This window comes from Simochromis diagramma, unplaced genomic scaffold (assembly GCF_900408965.1).
Source record: "Simochromis diagramma unplaced genomic scaffold, fSimDia1.1 OVJJ01000583.1, whole genome shotgun sequence".
NCBI classification, from domain to species: domain Eukaryota; kingdom Metazoa; phylum Chordata; class Actinopteri; order Cichliformes; family Cichlidae; genus Simochromis; species Simochromis diagramma.
Genome location: NW_024387285.1, coordinates 772,501 through 792,245, shown reverse-complemented (window position 1 = coordinate 792,245; position 19,745 = coordinate 772,501). Strand labels below are relative to the sequence as shown.

The window sequence follows — 19,745 nt, the reverse complement described above, 5'->3', positions numbered from 1 at the left end:
ACAGCCAGACAAATGCGTTTCTCTAACAACTGGCAGCGAACCAACTGAAGCAAATTGAAAGCAGCCCCGTGCGTCAAAAACGGGATTTTAGTACAAATAGTGTGATCAAACTTTTTACCCAAGACGTTGCATAGAACGATTTTATTGTGTCATTCCCATGTAAGATTTTAGAGGAAATCAGCTGGACGAACAGACGTCTTCAGCTTACGCAGGAGTAGGAAGTTAAAAAAAACAACTACAAGTTAATAAATATTATATTTGTGAAAAAGGAAGGACACCCTGTGTTTTTAAGCCTGCAGTTTGATGTATTAGGACATAAATAATCTAGACCAGCAGGTCAGACTCAAGCTCAGACTGAGAATTACAATTAAACACTATTTAATAAAGTCACCAGGTGCAGGTATGCACAGGTTTCCAAGGTTACGGGGGTTACAGCACGGGTCCGGGGAATCTAGAAACAAAGAGACGAGATGATCACAACAAGAAATGCTCGAAGAAACTTATGAAGCCGGGACAAGAAGTTCAGAGCCACAGGTGAGTGATTAGTTTGATGTGTGTGGACGAGAGGCGGGAGCCTGCGGTGAGCTCCGCCCAGGCAGAATGATGCGAGAGAGAGAGAGAGAGAGCAAAACAGAAACACTTGCAGCCTCGCTGGGCGGACCGGGCAGACACATGGACCATCAAGTCTTTTGCAGATCTTAAAACGAGGTAAACAGACAGACAAACAGCACGTACCATTACTCTGTGTCATGTCTTTAACAGAAACTAAGCCAAAATGCAGACGCACAAAAGTAGCAGCCAGATGTGCCAATCAGTGCACCTGTAACTTATCATCAGCAAACGTGAGCGACTCTATAAGAGCAAAGATTTCTGCAGTTTGCTGCTCTGGAGGGTTCAGATGTGTGGAAACACAGAGTCAAGGAAATAAGACTCAGAGAAGCGGGAAGTGTAGTACGGTAGGCCATTTCCAAACAACTTCTATGGTGAGAAAGAAAGTTCCAACTGCCCAAAAAGTTGCTTCTGTTCATCTGGAGGTTTTCGGTGGGAGAAACGTTTCGTCATCATCCAGGTGACGTCTTCAGTCTGCAGGTTTCCCCAAATCTTATAAACAGGACATTTGCACAATAACTGAAACCAGCACTACTGCAGGAACAATGGGCTGGGACGTCCGTTTCTTGATCATTAATATGCAAATCAAACCTGCAGTGAGCTGATGCTGAAGACGTCACCTGGATGATGACGAAACGTTTCTCCCCCTGAAAACGTCCAGATGAACAGAATCAACCTTTTGGGATTTACTGGATGATTGAGCATCAGGACATATTTCCAAAAACATTCAAGACACCTTCCAGTCTTTCCAGGAGCAACACAGATATGACGGTGGCTTTGATGTGTTCAGCTGGATCCAGTCTGTAGTTGTTTTCTATTTGATTGTTGTCTTCTGCTGATTTGTTGTGTAACGTGGAAGACTGCAACACTGGTTCTATGTCATCTACATCTTTTAATCATAATGCAGCACGGATGCAGGTCATAGTTCATATTTATCCGTCACCAGGAGCTTTTCTTCATCCTGGAACAATTTTGCTGACACAACATTCGCTCTTTTGTCTGAGAAGCTCTGCAATGTTTTTATGACACTTTGATTACTTACATTAAACACTTGAGAAAGTGGGGTTTATGTTTTATTTTTCAGCAACTTTTCTTTTCACAAGAACAAGTGATTTTGTCAGATATTTACAAAAACAACATATTATTATATTTATAAGTCTATTGCTTCAGAAATCTTTAATTACAGCCTTCGCGTGTCCTGGCTTTGGCCAACCAGTGCTCAGTTTAAGAGAACGAACCTGTCGCTCTGTAATTTTGTGCAGTCGAAATAATCGTCTTGTGAGGACGGGGCATCAGGAAGGCCAGTCCGAGGGGAACGGCTAACATAATTACAAGATGTAGGTATGTGCTTTAAAGTCAGCTTCTCTAAAAGAACAACTATCACCCTTTGTGTGCAAAGCTAACCCCCACTTGCATTATAAAGGCACCAAGCTGGGGCATTTCACTGAAAGCATCTCAATTGTTTTCTTTGCTCTTTGTGTCCCGAGACACAAAAACACCCCAACACAATGACTCGTGACGTCAAACAGCAAAGTTATCCCAGAGTCACAATGTGCATCTAGCTGGTGAGGCAGGCAGATGCCTCCATGGGGTCAGGACTGGTTTTTACCCCCCAGTGTCACAACACAAGGATGCTAGAGCAATAAAATGACCCTGCGCTAAAAGAGACATCCCAGCAGAGGGAGGAGCGCGCTCTGATTTGACATAATTTAAAACGTGGTTGTCATGTTGTGAATGGGAGCCGCCCCCCACTCCCTCCTCCCCAGTGTTTTGTTTTCTGTAGCTCCCACGTAAGCATGAGCTCTGCTAAATAGGTTCGTTTGGAAACAGGAAGAAGACAATTAAACTGGGGGCACAGGGGTGAATTTAGTATGTTCAAAATCTGCATGTGAATTGAGAAGAAGTGATTAGAGGCTAAATATGCACTCGTCTGTTCAGGAGTGCTGCTTTTAAGTCATGTTAGTGCACAAACCGTCCTTCCATTTATATGCATATTGTTAAATTTGATCTTTAGTGTACCAAAAAGTGATGCTTGGATACTAAAAACCTGTTAAAATTAAAAAAGCTGTATTTTCCTCAGATGCAAAACATCCTGATGCGCTTGTTTTTGTTTCCCTTGCTCTCCTTATAGATCCCTCTAAAAGCGTGCTGTTGGCCTAATAGCTCAATTTTCATCTGCACTCTCATTTCCTAACATCTGTATGCTGGAAGAATCTCTAAATGCAGGCATTAGCCAATTAGCTCCAACGAGTCCAAAATCACAACTGCAGCCGATCGCTGTCTCGGCTCGGTGGACTCACTTTCATTTTTCCGTCATTAGCTTTTCATTTTCGCCTTGTTTTCTTTTTATGCATGTTGCTATGCGCTCTCCGGCTGCATCCTCCTACTTGTGATTCACAGGAAGCAAACACAAACTTTATTCATGCAAAATCTTTTGGAAATGATTAATTTTGTTTGTTTTGCTCACTCCCACTCTGTTTTTCCCCTCCATCTTAAACAAAACAACTTAAAATATTTTCTTTAATGCCGTTTTTTTCACACGCACATTTTAACCAATTAAGCTTTATAAGAGAAAGCAAATATCAGACTGGACATTAAACTCCTTTCAGCTCCCTAAATCCTGTGTAGTCCCTAACCACACCAGTGTAAGCAGGCAGTTGTTCCACAGTGAGTGACTGGAAAAGACGTGTTCTGCATCCTACAAGTTTCTAAACCAATTACATTCTCTCCTGGATGTACATATGGAGCCCATGTGAGAACACAGATGGACTGCCTCGTGGCTCCTGCAGGTCATTTTTAGAAAATAAAGTCTGTTTTTGAAGAGGAGGTTGGGGCGGATGGTTGGTGCACAGAGCGCAGGTTCCTCACTTCAGATCTCCAAGTCCTTCATCCTCCTGCCTGTTTAAGGTCAGTTTGGTTAAGGTTAGGGAGAGACCGATTAAATGTATTTAAATGCTTGTAATTAACCCTTAAACAAGAGCTGCCACTAGCTAACACTAGCTAACTTTACTATAAACAGCTCAATAATAGTTTTCCACAAAATCAGGTATTTATGCAAAGTAATCCTATGATTATATTTCCTTCAAAATAAAATCGTGATGTAGTTGTAAACAAAGATCTTTTTTGGTTTCTTGACATAGTCTCGCCGTTTCCCCTTTAAAAGAAGTAATGAATGGACCTCCCAGCACATGGGAAGGCAACCACTGATGTCCTGCATTCCTTGATCCCACAATTCCTCTGCTGTTTCTAAGGAAACTCAGCCAGCAGAGACTATGACAGTCTGTGAATTTCAACAACCCTCAGCTAAGCAGCCGATTCGACCCCAGCAGCAGCCTCTGTAAAGGCAGATGATGCTTGTCGGGCTCGGTAGGGGCTGTGTGAGATGGGAATGGGTTTCCATGAGAACATTCTGGTCACATCAATGCCTGAGTGACATCAGCGCGTCTCAGTTTACCAACTGTGACATCAAGAATAGACACGATAGTGGTGGGAGGTAAACAAGTACTAAAGCTAAAAGAGCTCTTTAAACTCAAACCACAATCTTGTCCTAAACGTAACCAAGTCAAAGATTGTCCTAAATAATCACACAGCAAATGAAAACAAAAGTAAACAGTGAGTGTAGAAATAATGGGAAAAGAAACAGGAAAGTCCTGTGATGTCTCTCATCTCCCGTCTTAGATTTTCAACATCATGTGTCATGGACAGGAAAAGTTGAATTCATGAGTCTGTGAACATGAATCAGTATATTTGTAGTTACTTCCTGGTTTGCTGCTGTGGCACCGTGTTGGAAGAAGTAGTACTGAACAAAGGAGACGTCACTTTAAGAGAGACGAACTCGACCTCTGGAAACATGAAAGCCAGGATGATAAGGTGCTGACTCTATGCATCTGCAATCCCAGCAGGGTTGTCCGATAAGAACAGGCGGGTTAGCCAAAGAACCCACTTCCACTCATGTCTCTGTCGTTCACTCATTTATTGGACAGGAAGCCGGGTTACACATCCGTGATGATATAGAGTGTAGTAAAGGGGTGCATGCCGTGCGGCGAAGTGGCGCTGTGTTTCTGATGTGGAGATGGAATTGTGTCTTCTGATTGGTGCAGAGAATGGGTTGCCTCAAGACTGATTGGCTAACCGGCAGCTGTGTGCTGAAATATTTCTTTGTAGAAGCGGCTGCATTAATGACTTCAGCCGACTTTTGCACATTTTATTTTGAGGATTTCAGTTTTTATCCACAACACGAAACACGAAAGTTTCGTGTTTCAAAGCTGCTTACAGGTGGTGGGCTAACGAAGCTGTGCACACTTCCACCCTAAAATCAGTCAATTACCATTTAGAATAAGCATTTTTTATTCTTATTTAACCTTTATTTATACAGGTTGTCCTACTGAGACTGAACCTGGAACTTCTTATCTTCTGATTCCGAAATTAGAAGTTTGTTTTACTTCACCACCATAGAAATGGGAAGTGTTGAAAAAAGAAGAGCTGATAAACCACGCTGTTCATTATGTACTGTATTATTAACTGTTGTACTGTAGTTTGCTCCCATTAAAGACAGTAAGGTAACCATTAAAAGGAAATGGGACGACATAAGCATCCATATCATCAGAGAAATACATTTTACAGACAGTTTCTTTGAAAGTTATAGAAGAAAACATTGTACTTTGTGTGAAGACAAACAAAAGTGGAAGCTCTTCAGAAACACTTATAATTACTTCTAATTATACGCAGCTGTATGCATGCCCCCTATAATAACAATAGCCAGTGAGTGTTTTTACTTTAACTAAAGCAATCAGTTTAAGTTTGGAGGGAGCTTTTGAAAAAAGACCATTTGACAGGGTTTGAGTATAATTACAGAAAGAGCCTCTCGAAGCTGTCAGACACGGCTTAGCCCAGTATCCATAAATATTCCTCGTTGTCTTAGGACTCATTAAGCTTACTCCAGGACTCGGTCTAATTCGTTATCGGAATAACTGAATTGTCTTGATCCAGTATTTCCTGTTTAAAAATGAGATTTCTCAAATCATTTCTGTACACACTATGACACTAATGTGCATTCATAAAGATCAGAAAGCCTGTTTGCTGTTCACCTCTCCCACTTTCAGTTTTTGCTGGTTTTACTTCACTCGCGGCTTCTTTGATTTTTCAGAGTCTGCAGTTTTCAGGAGCAGCCTCGGGCTCATGCTGGAGCTCTCACTAATGAGGACTAACACAGGTGGGTGAAATTGATTTCCTTTAACTGAGGCCGAGACTATAAGAAACAAACTGGCCAGTATTTGCTCCTGTAATATGACTAAATGGAGAAATAAAAGAAACTAAAATGCCACCTGGAAGTTTAAAAAAAACAGTTTGTTCCTTTTTTAAAGACTTACATCTGTTGCAAAGTGAACTGAAGTTTATAGTTTGCCAATTTTCCCAAGTGTTTACAAAGAGTAACAGATTTTATTCACATAAACTATGTTTGAATATTGTTTAAACTAATTTTGGCAAAATCTTTTCTTATTTGTAGCCTCTGTTAATACACTGGTTTAATAAAAAGTCACATTTATTTTATGCTAACCTCACTTACGATCTGCTTGTTAGCTGCCCAGTACCAATCAGATGAGGCAACAAAAGCTCATAGTGCGCCCATCAGTAGAAACATGCATTACAGCCGCCTGTCTGTTGGAAGAACAACAGCAATCAGACATGGAGCTAACGTGATTTTCTAAGCTGTCTTTTTCGAGCCCAGCGCTCATTTCAGGTTTGTTTGAATCATTCACCAATAATGCTCCTCGTGTCTCCGGTGCACCTGCGTACTCGGGTACACGAGCAGGTCTTTCCTCAGCGTCCTTGACCATGTTTATTGTTTTGCAGTGAGAGAAGATTAATATATAATAATCCTGTTACTGCTGCCACCTGCGTCATGTTTGTGTAGGCGGATATAGTTGTGTTTCCAAGTGAAGTTACACAGATTTGTGTTGCATTTACACAAAAACAGCAGCATCGTTGCGTCTCTGGTGTTAAATGCGGTGCAGATGTTTTGCTGTTTTAGGCGGCCAGCGTATGATTTCACGGTGCATCCAACTCATTCACTGGTGACTCCACAATATAGTGAAAACTATGTAATGGGAGAATGAGTAAACAAGCGCACAACTGGAGCACAGCCGTGGAAAGGTCATTAAAAAAAGCGGGTCTGTTGTGGAGTTCTTCTTCCCCCTACTGGCACAAAATACAAGAAATGCAGCTTGAATGGCAGCATGACTGTGGACCATTAGGACATGGTCATTATGGTTCTACTTGTTGTGCATCTACAATTTGTCCTTTTTGTTGTGAAACATGTGATTCTCTTTCTATGTTTTACGTCATGTAGTTGTTGTTCTGTTCCATCAGTGTGTGAGCTGTCGTTGGATTTCATTTCCTGATTATTTCTGATTACTGGACACACGCACACGGTCACGCCTCCCACTGTCAATAGGTGCTCTTTCCCTTCCCTTCCTTGCTGTGTCGCACAAACTGCTGAAACAATGATGATTAATGAGAGCGGAGCGGCGCTCTCCCGCCCCCTGTCATCGCTGGCTTTCATGAGACTCATTTTACCAGAAGCGGCTCAGCATGAACTGTGCCCAAATTGTAAGGGAGGTGAATTAGTAGCCCCCATACGGAGTTTGAAGTAGGTCAGGTTGCCTCGTCTGATAGTTTTACACGTCACCTTGTGAGCAGACGATGAAAAAGACTACCACCCAAGCATAAGTCGTCTCCTTAAGCTGCTGAGCTGTGCATTCTCTCCTGCTGTAGAACACATGTCTACAGATGATTCTGACGAGGAGGCTAAACTCATGTTGATATTTGAGGAAGTCTGTTTCATATTTTCTGCTTCTGCTTACAGCTTTAGAGATTTAACCCGGCCTCTCACCCGTGACAGCAAAGAGGCTCCAGGACCACAAGTGGACGAGGATGGATGTGTTTGGCTTTTTTAAGTGTAGTCATTGTATCTCTGGTTGGAATAAAGACTACTAGTACTTGTTCCAGCTCCACCCTTTAGTCGTTGCCACAGTCGATCACCTGCCTCCGCTGTTTCCCTACAGTAGTATCTCACCGATCGTCCTTCTTCACTACGTCCACGAATCCCTATCCAGTATCTCTCCTCTGTTCATGTCCAAACCTTTACAGCCTTGCTGCCTAACCGTGTTTCTCAAACACTCAACCTGAGCGTCTCTCTGACGTGCTCTCCTCAAACCTGTCCATCCTGGTCACTCCCAGTAAAACTCTCGACATCTTCACCTTTGCTGCCTCCAGCTCAGCGTCCTGTCATCACAGCAGGTCTCACTGCCATCATGAAAATCTGCCCTTTCACGTTCGATGAAACCAAGACTGTTGGGATTAAATTACTGTGTTTTGAAAAGCAAAATTTAATTTATGTTTAAGATTTTAATCATTCTGCTACAACATTTGAAGGATTTTCTGCATTTAGGAAAAAGCTGAGTACCTGTTACTTAATTAAACAGGTACAACTTGTTCCTTGGACCCATTGAGCTGGTTTTTATCAAATTTGGCTGACACTTTGGCAGGAGGATTTTAGAGGTAGGACCAAAGCTAAAACACTAACAGCTGTGGCACAAAGAAACAAATGAAGAGTTCGTGTACATGTGCCAGTACAGAGCGCCCCGGTCATGTGTTGATGACACGAGCTGTGATGGTTTCTGAACAACTCTGAAGCTAACCCATCTCAACAGGAAGTGCATTTCTTGTGTGCAGAATGTTTTGCATATAAAAATGAACGTGAGGTCCCGTTACGACAGCCTTCGCGGATCTGACTGAGAGGACAATTTGCTCACTGTTGACCTTTAGTGAAAAACCCACCCTGAGCAATCCATCCAAACAACCCATTCAGTAAAAGTAAGGAACATTTTTACATATAACCGGCTCAGGGCACCGTAGGCCAGTGTTTATGCATATGTTAATAATGTCTGAGAAACAGGGCCATTATTCATTCTTTAAATGGAAAACTGCAAATGCAAAACAAGGCCTGTCATGAAGTCCTAAAAACAGTAAAGGCCACAACTTTAATACATAAACACTGCATGTAATCGCACACACGACAGGAAGTATGTGGGAAAGGGCAGAGAGACACCGACGACCTCGGTGCAGCTCAAGCTTTCAGTTTTTCCTCACTGTGTAGGATTGTTAGTGATTACAGTTCATTACTGGCTTGTTTCGAGCGACACGGCCACATTAACCTGTTACAGGGTCAGTGAGCAAGCCCCCGCTGATACCCGACCAGTCGCTCCCCCTATATGAACCTCCTGGGATTGTCAGCTTGGACCCAGATGCAGACAGAGTAGCACGAGTAGAACATAAAAGGAGTCTGTTATTCTGTATAAGCAGCATTAAAAAGTACCAAAGTAATCCAACCACTCAGGGATAATGAGACACGGGAAATTAAACAAAATTCAAAGCACAAGTCCACCGAAATAAAACAGGAAATAACTAACACCGAGATGAAAACTCAAACGTCCAAACCTGATGCAAAAGGCAGAAGAACAGCCACAGAGACCCGAGGAACAGAAAGGGAACACAAGAGACCTAACGACCTTCTAACCCTCTGAAGTACTAAAGCTCACACAAAATAACAAAATGACTCAAAAACACCAGGAAACATAATAAGACCATAAACAAAATAGCACAAGGATGCAAATCTCTCCATAAAACCTCAAAGAAATCATGAAGCCAATAAACTGAACGACTCTGTGTTCAGGACTCGGATCAGGACGCCATCAGTGACAATGATGCTGAGTGCTGCATGCTGGCGCTGATTCTGCAAATGAAGCCACACCTGAAATTAGACCCTGCTTCATTTTCTGTGTTCATATAAATTTATGTTACATTTATATAACACTGTATTCAATTAGACTTGAAATTAACTATTAGTATTTGAATATTTACTCATATATCCAGTGATGGTGTCATTTTCTCGTAGACTTCTTTACAATCAGTCTTCCTTTCGCTCTTCTCATCACTGGAAAGAATCAGTGAGGTTTAAATGCATAAAACATTAAAATTATTGCAACCGGGAGCCTCAAAATCAGTCTGAGTCTACGTAGCAGACACGTTCTGGACGTTCAGTTCTTTAAGTGCATCAGGCTCCAGGTGAATTGGGGGCAGGATCTCAAACAGCAAACCTTTGACTTCATTTTCATTGCCAGGAAGTGGGAATAGTTGCAGGGAGCGGATTTTGGGGAGCAGCCTGTGTGGAGATTGTGTTTGTGGACCGGCATGAGATGGAGAGCTGGCGTGCACCACAGTTCAGATTGTTCCCTCTGAAAGTTCAGCCAACCACCACCAAACACACGTTTTCTGATTTGGATAAATTCCTCCAAATGGAAAAAAAAAGCTCCTGGTTTCGCTCGTCGCTGCTTTCAGGCTTGGAAACTGAACTCTTCCTCTGTAAACGGCCGAAAACCCTTGATTGCAGCTGGAGACCCAGCTGTCATCACCTCCACTAAATCTGGGTTAGTCTGAAGGAGATGATGATGGCTTGAAGCTCCTGATGAAATCCCAGAGTGCACAATTGAAGCGGTTCAGAGAGGGACTTCTGGGAAAACTAGCAGCAGGGCTCGAACGTCTCCCAACATGACTGAGACGATGATACTGGAACGAAGATGCTCAAATTTTAATCTGGTCCTTTTGGATTTTCATAGATCTGACTTTTGATCAAACCTCAAATTAGAGTCTATAAAAGCTCGCTGCTGGTAAAGGTCAAACCATTTCCCCTGGAAGACTCTTGCCTTGGTATTACTCACCTCCTTCAATACTAATTAGCTGATGTTTCCTGTGACTCATCTGATGACTCTGGCTGAGTCAGTAGCTCCTAAAAGTGGTCACAAAGGTGTTAATGCTCGATTCACCCAAATATCTTAAATAGATTCACATTCATTTTTACACGTAGACAAAAAAAATCTGAATTTGTGTCCTCCTGTTGAATTATTTGGGTTTTTTTTTGTTTTGTTTATTTGCAAAGAAAATGTTTTTTGTTAGTTTATTTCATAATTTAAGAAAGAAAGTTTAGTATGAAGGAGAAAGGACACACTGTACCCTTATTTTTTTCCTCCAATAATTTCCTGTTATTCTCAGACTGCTGCACATCCTGTTAGTTGTAAATAAATAACTTGTGCAAACTCAAGGACGTCCTAGAGTGAATCATGTACTAATACTCTGACTGCATAGCTGGACTGGCCAGATTTTTCGTTTTTATGGGCCGATGGGTTTTTGTTTTTTTTCCGTAACGGTGTAAACACTGAAAGGTGGTGGATTGGCCAGATGAAGGGAGATGTGTAAAAATAACTCATTTGTTTGGTGGTGGCTGTGGCGGAGCTTCCACAGATTCAGTAACGTTAGCAAGTGGTGGAGGCCAGCAGATGCAACACGCTGGCAGGTGGATGATGGAAAGGCAGGAGGAGCAGAGACCCGAGGCGGTGAACTGAACTTCAGGTAAGAAGTTATGACCTGCAGTCTCTCTGGGTCAGATATGAACCAAGTTTAGGTGGAGTTTATTTTTGTTGTGCTGACTTTTTACAGTCAGTTACAATAACTCGTACTGCCAGGGGGCTCAGGTAGGGCATTAACAGGGAAAAGGGCGGCACAAAGAAATACTTTCTTATTCTCATTTAAAATTTCTCGCTTTTAACAAATAATTATCTGAATCTTACAACAAACGTTTTCATCTGATGTAAAATGTATAGAAATCCATTATTGTACATAGTAATTTTTTTGAGGGTCCCATCACAATTTCTTCAGAAGTATCTAAGTACTGTATATGATGCCAGTATTTTCCCACATTTTCTAGATTCTGCACCAGTGCTGTGGGTAAAATGCCATGAAAACGTCAATTAAGCTTTATCCTTTCTCTCCTGTCTTTCTGTCTCCTTTCACTTTTTAAAGGTTGCCATGTTAAAAAAAAAATATTTTGCCCTGCCGTGCTGTTTATTGATGTTGCAAATGAATGGTTTATGAAAATATATTGTGGCATGCAGAGGAATCTTTACAAAGAAGCTCACAGAGAGAGATTGAGCTTGTTATTCAACCCCAAGCTGGTAGGGGGAGCTCTTTATTAAAACACTTGCTTGGGCTACAATGTGCCTCAAGGTTCAACAACAGCACAACAGAAGTCACTCATGGTACAGCACTCTCTCTACAAAACAACAACTGTCAGTGACGCTGCACCACGGCGTAAACACAACATTCAAGATAACAGTTAAAAGTAACGTAACCATAAACAATAGAACAAGAACATCTAAACAGCAGCACATGTCCCAAGGCATGATGGGAGAGAACTAGCTGTTCCCCCAACACGCCACAATATCTAAATCTGTCATCAGTATTCAGTAATGATCATGTCTCACCTCTAGTCTTCTCGGTCTTAATTTCAGGTTTTCACCATGTGTTGTAGATAGTTCAGGAGGTTAACTCGACCAACAGTCTACGTTTAGAATACCAGAACAGGGAGGATGGTGTAGGTTTAAGTTTATTAGACTGATACATATACCAACAAGACAGTGTACATCACTGTGACAACAGCCTTTGTTTTCATTCAAAGGCTTTATGGTTTTTCCTGTAATACCTGGTGGGCCGTCTCTAGTCAAAATGCGCGGGCCGATTTTTTGTCCCAGTCCAGCCCTGTCTGACTGTTTGGTACAAATGACTTATTTGTGTGCATGAAAACACATCAAAGTAAGAGATTAAACCACTGACCGTGAACTCAGAAAAACATTATTAGCAAACAAGGACACATTTTAGAGCTTTCAGGTTATGAAAATGATGAAAAATGTTTTGTTTAAATGTGTATCTGGTGTCTTTTTACCAAATGCTGCAAATGAGCAACAAAAGCAATCCATCTGAGACCTCTGTGATCAGTAACTGACAGTGGATTAACAGAGTGGATTAATAAATCATTAGCAGCAACAGACACATGGCCTGTGAGAGTGCGAGTAAGCCTTTGATTCTCATTTGATTTCATTGCAGAGGACCGATCGAAGAAACGGAGCTTCAACGATGGAGTGAAGCGCACGCTCGGCAGAAGCAGCAAGCACAAGCTCTTTATCTGAGCAGAAAGCCTGAGTTAGCAACGTTGCTACCATGTATGCCTGTTACTCACTTTATTTTGAAAGTACAGCAAAAGTCCTGGTTAGCAACCGTTCTTCTTGATACCAAAAATGGATGATTAGAATCTTAAGCATGTTACCTCTTAACTGGCCCACCCGCTCTTATTGGCTGATCCCCTACCTCCCTGTTCCGAATAACGCGCCTGCCAATTGAACAAAGTAGTCCCTCGCTTTTTTCGTGCACACCGTCTCGTTGTTTCTTTTTCCCTTTCTCTTCCACGTATTTAGTAGTTGAGAGGAACTGAAGCATTTCAATAATAAGCATACACGGGAACCCCGATTACACAATTAAAGGACAGTCGAGATATGATGACGTGGGAAATTTAATACAGAGTTTCAGAGCTGGTCATTTCTAAAGTATCACTACTTACTATAAAGACCTGGATCTGCAGTTATTGCAGGACCTTTAACTATCAGGCTCTTTCTGATTCTCTCCTCCTTTGCAGTATTCAGGCGTGTTGTTTTATGTGTCCTGTAGTGTAAGGACCAACATAACTGACATAAACGATTAATCCATGACTGTTCCTGTCTAACTTCTTACTGATGAGGAAAATGCCCTCACTCGCTTTACTTTGTGTGCACAAAGCCTGCATGACATGCTGTGATTTTAAGCTAAACTTAGCACAAAAAGTCAGGAAATCTGTGTTTGGCCAAACAAATGCTTCTTGGCAGTAAATACCTCTCGTACCATTGAAAACCTTGTTATTTCCCCTTACATGGTGCCACATTTGTGGTGAAAATGCATTTGTTGGTTGGGCAGCAGAGTTAAATATTTGGGTCGCTCCCATTAAAACTTCCAAGATCTTCTCTGCCAATGAAAAAACAGCTTATTCTGCTGTTGACTCTTGTTTTGAGCTGCTGATAAAACAGTTTGGCACCTGTGCCATAGGACAACCTCAAGTTGTATTTGGAGAAAGCCGTAGTACCAGCTCCAACTTGAAGGCCAAGTTTTACAAACAGGAGACGTCAGAAACAGGCTGGGAAGTGGGCGTCCTGAGAAGACGAGACCACAAGAAGTCGATTTCCTCACCCTGTCAGAACTTAAGAACCACAGGCAGTCTTCTACAGATTTGGAGTCAAGGTTTGCAGAATGACATAGCTGACAGCTCTCTACCCAAACAATCCAGACCAGACTGCACACAGCCAGTCTCTGCTCTCACAGGGCTGCTACGAGGCCTGTCATTACTGCCTTTCACTGTCAAGTCAGTTTTGCAACATCTTGATCTCAGTGCAGACAGAGATCAAGATGAGATTCTGCAACCATTGGAACTCAAGGGCCGACAACCCTCGCCCCCACAGAGCCGGGTTTATCAGAAGCCAGAGTTCGGGAGAGGAGAGGGTGGAATGGCCCGCCTGCAGTCCTGACCTCAACCGTCTAACACTTGTGGGCTCAGCGTGGGTGTGCCGTTCGTGCCAGTGTGACCAACACAACCAGACTGACTCACTTGTGAGAAATGCTGGTAGAAGAATAGGATGCCATCCCACACGTGTGTGACCAGGCTGGCGGTGTTGTGGCGGTGTACGGCTCCGCCACATGCAAACGAGACTCCTGTTGGTTAAAGTAATGAGTTGTTAAATTTCTTCAGACTTCAATCATCCAATAACAACACCAAACAAGAGTTAACAGCAAAATAAGTTGATTGGCAGCAGAGAGAGTTTTCATGGGCATAACCGACATACTCAGCTCTGTAGCTGCAACCAACAAATGTGTTTTCCTTAAAACTAAGGCTCCATTTAAGGAGAAATAAACAGGCTTTCAAACAGGGTAAGATTTAGTGCCATAAAGCATTGTTACGACAAAGAAAAGCTCAACCAAGCACAAATGTCCTTACTTTCTGCGCCAGGTTTATACCATTTATACCTCTGTAAATATTCAACTTTGAGTGATTAGCAGCAGTTTGGATTAGACTCTCTATTCGTCAGGTTGTTCCAGGCTTGGATAAGAAAGGGGAGCAGTTTCTGCTTTTGAAAATGAGGATTAAGAAGCCAAACCTGTGAGGAGCCAGAGTCGGACGTGATGATAAAAACAGAGACAAAACAAAACACTCACGGCAACAACAGGAACACTGACAAGGATTTATGGATTTGTACGAGTGAGCGTACACAGAGGATCACAGCGTCACACCGATGCTGCTCCTACATCTGAAGAACGCATCGACTGAGGCTGGCTGCAGAGAGCTCGCTCGCTGCGCTGATCCCTTTGTGCTGATGTTGGCACAGGGCAGTCATCCCTTCACAGGAAAGTCCAATATTTGAACTTTTCACTCCTACTCCACTGCATGGGCTGATGGGTAGTCTTACCGCAAGACAGGAGAAATACAGAAATGAGACTGTCGGTGTAACGCTAAAAAAAGCAGCCAGTTTCTGCCTTTATTGGACTGGATTCAACGGAGAAATGACAGAATTGGGCAACATCCACAGTCAAAGTATTACTTTACAGATGCTCAAATACACATTTATGTTGATGCTTTAATGACAGCAAGTATTTTGAGAAAGGAGCCAAAGGGGGAAAAGAGACCACAAAACGTGGGCCTTTACTCGCTGAACCAGAAGGCTGGAAAGCACAAAATCTAACAAACAACAGAAACTGAAAGAAGAATCCACAAGAAACGGGAAAAGGTTCAATGCTGAGATACAGGTGGGAACATTTAAACACTGATAAGTGTCGAGCAGACAATCACACGAGGGGGAAAGAACAAAAGCAGGAAGTGAAACTGCAATTAAAAACACATGAGAAAACAAACCTTCAAAGTAAAACAGGAAGTAACCAAATAACCCTAACAAAACAAGACAAAGTCGCCATCATATGTCTCCAGGTTTGTTTCCACCATTCAGTAAAACTATGTAAAAAGTATTTTTGAAAGAGTTTGAGAAAGAAAAGTTTGCTGTTTGGTGTGTCAGAGCTGATCAGGAGGTCGGGTGGATGGAGACCATATAAAGCACCTGACTCACACACCACAGACGCTGGTTTGGATCCAGAGTCCTTTGTGCGGTTGGTTGGTTTAGGCAACAAAAGTACTTTTGTTTGGCTGCATATCACAAGGCCACAGATGCCGTCATTGGTGCGTCCAAGCTCCCGTCCTCCTCTTCCCCATCATTCCTGTATGTCCCAGCAGATTTTAAACTAAACCCTTGAACAAAAGGCCAGTTTGGCTAAGGTTTGTTGGGACCAGTAATGACTGCGGGGCTAAAGTTCACACTGTGCGTTTAAATATGGTGTGAAATAACAGTGAGTGCGATTCCTCTGAATCTGGGTTCAACCTCCGTCAGCAGAGTCAAAGAGTAGTAAAGATCCATTTGAGAAATTGCCCATAACATAATAAAATGCCTTTTGATATGCATGCTTTATTTCACTCTTAAAATGTAATTTAACACAGTGTTTTTCTTAGGGGAGCTCTTGTACGGCGGCACATCTTGTCCTATCAGACTAATCCCAGCTTAGAGCTGCTTCCCACTGACAGTCCATTTTGATCACATAATGATCGTCTCTCCCCTCGTCCCAAGTGCTGAAAGGAGAAGATATGGCTCCCTGCTGTAACATCAGTTCTTCAACGCTTCCATACTGTGCTGAATAAAAACGGTTGTGGTCCTGAAAATGGAAACCAGCCAGATTTGGGGTTGTGTTAGTTAATGCGAGGGCCACTGAGGTTTGACTGCATGTCGCATGAGGCTCAGTCAGGTTTATCGGGACCATTTTAATCAAAGAAAATGTCCATATACACCGTGATGTTTCCACATGTGGCTGCAAAGACTCCACACAGAACAGAGAAGGCATCAGTCACTGAACAAGTCAGCATGAAGTAGAGGAGCCGGACGTCAGGCAGCTAAAGCAGGTCAGATAGTCTCAGCCTCACCACCTCCACCTGCAAACAGTACAAATACGTTCACAGCTTTGGGTCTTTAGAGTGATGCTTCATACAAAGACTCACTCATTAAAATAACTCCTTTATGTTTCTTTCATACAAAATAATGCTCCCTGTGGAAGCCACCTGTTGGCTTTGGTACTCTGGAGCCAATCAAAATGTGGGACCCTCTGTGGGAGAGCTACACCTGATGTGGTTGTGAGAGCGAGATGGTTCGCTCACTAACAACTATGCAGTGTCGCTGTTGTGAAGGGGCTTATTTTCTTACACCAAACCATGATCCTAACAAAGTTTCTAGTGCCTCACTCGAGAGAGTGAAAGAAAGTAAAAGGCGGTGAAAATTAAACAAAACAGCAGTAGGAGGAAAAAGAGCACAACACAAAGGTGCAGACAGGATACAAACCACAGTCCCCCACCTGATAAGGCTGCTTGTGCCACCAGTACACAGCCAGCCTGCTAATGCACACTCTGCACATCTTTAAAGCAGGGCTCTTATCTCTGGTGGAAAGTAGTGCTGCAGCCTCAGGAATGCAAATGAGTTGAATGAGATTTGTTTGTGAAGTATAAATGTTTACTGGGTTAGGGCATGGATGGGAAATTCTGAGCCATTAGCTGATGCTGCATGGCATGAAAATCAGCCGTTATTAGCTCCTGTGCTAGCACTGTGGGCTAATCCTGACTGTGGCCAGCCCGTCGTTCCCAATCGCTTCCACTTTGTAATGATACCCCTAACATTTGTCTGTAGAATATTTAGTAGTGAGGAAGCTTCAGGTCCGGACATGTTGCACAGGTGACATCCTGCCACCGTATCATGCTGGAAATCAGTGAGCTCAATTTTTTCACAAACTCCTAGGTGCTTGATTTTATACACCTGTAGCCACAGGTGTGATTGGACCACCTCAATTCAGTGATTTGGATGAGTGAGTGAATAGTGCATTAGCCCAGAGTGACATAACATATTTGGTTTGATGAGTAGTGGCGTCTGTGCAGAGCAGGAGTCAGGACGTGGGAAGTCCACATGCTTGCCTTAGCTGTTATTAAATGGACTTTAGAGGGAGGTCAGCTAAACACTGGCAATGGGAAAGTACTGAGGGGGAGTTCATGTGTGAAGATCAGCTAAAGACGTGAATTCAGTCATCTGAAGCCACCTGATAGAGGTATAGTTGTTTTTCACCCCAGCTACAGAGACCAAGACTACATGGTCACAGACAGAAATGGGTTTGATGGATGGATATATATGATAGCTATCTATAATAACATACAGCCTTTTAATCATTCAAACCATGTTTTCACTCATAAGCAGGTTTCAAACTTTTCCCTTCAGTCAGACGAGCACGGAGAGACTGAAGCAAAACAGATCAGAAACTAACTCGGAGCTCGCTTTCGTTCATAACAGAGTCTATATTAGTGAACTGTGGGAATACGCTCGCTGGCCTCTGGTTAGTTTGCATGTTTTGCTGGATCACAAGAGCAAATGTACTGCTAAGGCTGTGCATGCCTTATGTGAAGCTGTGCAATGAGGGTACAGGAGTGCTCTTACTGAGAAGTTGCATTTTAATCATCTTGCTGCCACACTCAGAGCAGAGGGTTGTCAGTGCACACCTGACCCAGTTATGGTTTATGTGCAGTCTCTCAAATTATATCTGCTTTACAGTATTAACTGCTCTTCCCCCTTTTTTGTTTTTAGCTCGTTATTTTGCATTTTGATTGTTTTTGTGTGAGTAACCACCACAACCCTTCTGGCTCTGATCTTTGATTAAAGAATAATGAGTCTTAGCGTTCCTTGTTTGTTCCTCCTGGCTGCTGCAGATGGAGAGGAGATATCATTATTCAGAGTAGTTTAAGTCATCAAATCAAATCACTAAAATGAAAGAGCGACAGCAGCTCTGACGCCAAGCAAGCCTTAGCGTGAAAAACCTGATGGATGGAAATGAAATTGAATCTGCAACACACCGCTGTGAACGCCATTACTGCAAACACTGCAGCGTGAATTAAACTGACTTAGTTTGACACAATTAAAAAAAAAAAAAATACATGTGTAACTGATTCCTGCTCCTAAAGAGAAAAATATTCATGAATATGTTTAACTGTAGGAGCATCACCGTCTCCAGAGAGCCATCGTACCAAAATCTTTTCCCTCTGTCAGCCGATCTCTTTAAGGGTCACAACAACATCTGTCTCCATCTCCCCCCGTCCCTAACATCCTCCTCTGTCACACCAACCCTCCGCACGTCCTATTTCACCACATCTGTGAGTCTTCTCCTTTATAACAACAATAAAAATTAGAAGAAACCACAAGGAAACTGCCACATGTTGCGCTCTGAACGGCGGGCTCGGACCCAAACGCAGGACTCAGAGACACAACGCTTAACTAAAGGTGGCAGTTTTATTGCTGGAAAAAAACAACTAAAAATAAAATGCATGAATACTAAAGAAACAAACCAAACATGAACTAGAACTAAGAAACTCGCACTGCTACACCATTGAACGACACACAGCAGCGTGGAGGACCCAACAGACAGGCTGAGGACTTAAATACACAGGCAGGAGAGGATGGGACACAGGTGGGGACACAGGTGGGACTAATCAGACAAAACAAGACAAAAGGGAAGCAAAACTGAACACACTGACATAGGACACGAGACTGTCAAAGTAAAACATGACGTATGCGCAGTGACACAGACTTGACCCTGAGATATGAAACATGGAACAGAGAAGACAGTGTCTGAAACTAGAAGCTAAAAACAACAAATATAAATGAACAGAAAACCATCGAGAGAACTAAAACCATGAATAACGATAATTAAGGAACATAAATTAAACAGTCACAGACCCAGGCCAAACTTAAAGCTGGAGCAAAATGATTATTGTCCTTACATTCACTGACTTTGCAGACACACTTCATGCTCTGGACCGAAGAGGCGTTCCTGCCATAGCAATGTCTCCAGGCCTCGAGGGCCGGTGTCCTGCAGGTCTTAGATGTGTCCTTCTTCTTCTTCTTCTTCTTTGTGTTTAACGGCAGTTGGCAACCAACGTAAAGGAGCATTACCGCCACCTACTGTTCCGGAGTATGGGTCAGACTGAGCTTACAATGTGTATCCAAAAAACAAAACAAAACAAAACAAAACAAAAAACC

The 19,745-nt window shown here is 42.6% G+C and overlaps 2 long non-coding RNA genes across 2 annotated transcripts; one reads left to right on the top strand and one right to left on the bottom strand.

Moving 5' to 3' along the window:
- Window positions 1–249: 249 nt before the first annotated feature.
- LOC120716075 lies at window positions 250–10,883 on the top strand. Its single transcript, XR_005691797.1, has 3 exons — window positions 250–534; window positions 5,756–5,821; window positions 7,475–10,883. It is a non-coding gene; the product is annotated as an uncharacterized LOC120716075 (long non-coding RNA).
- A 5,031-nt stretch (window positions 10,884–15,914) lies between these two features.
- On the bottom strand, window positions 15,915–19,745 carry LOC120716208. Its single transcript, XR_005691840.1, has 2 exons — window positions 19,487–19,745; window positions 15,915–16,609 (listed from the first exon to the last, which is right to left on the bottom strand). It is a non-coding gene; the product is annotated as an uncharacterized LOC120716208 (long non-coding RNA).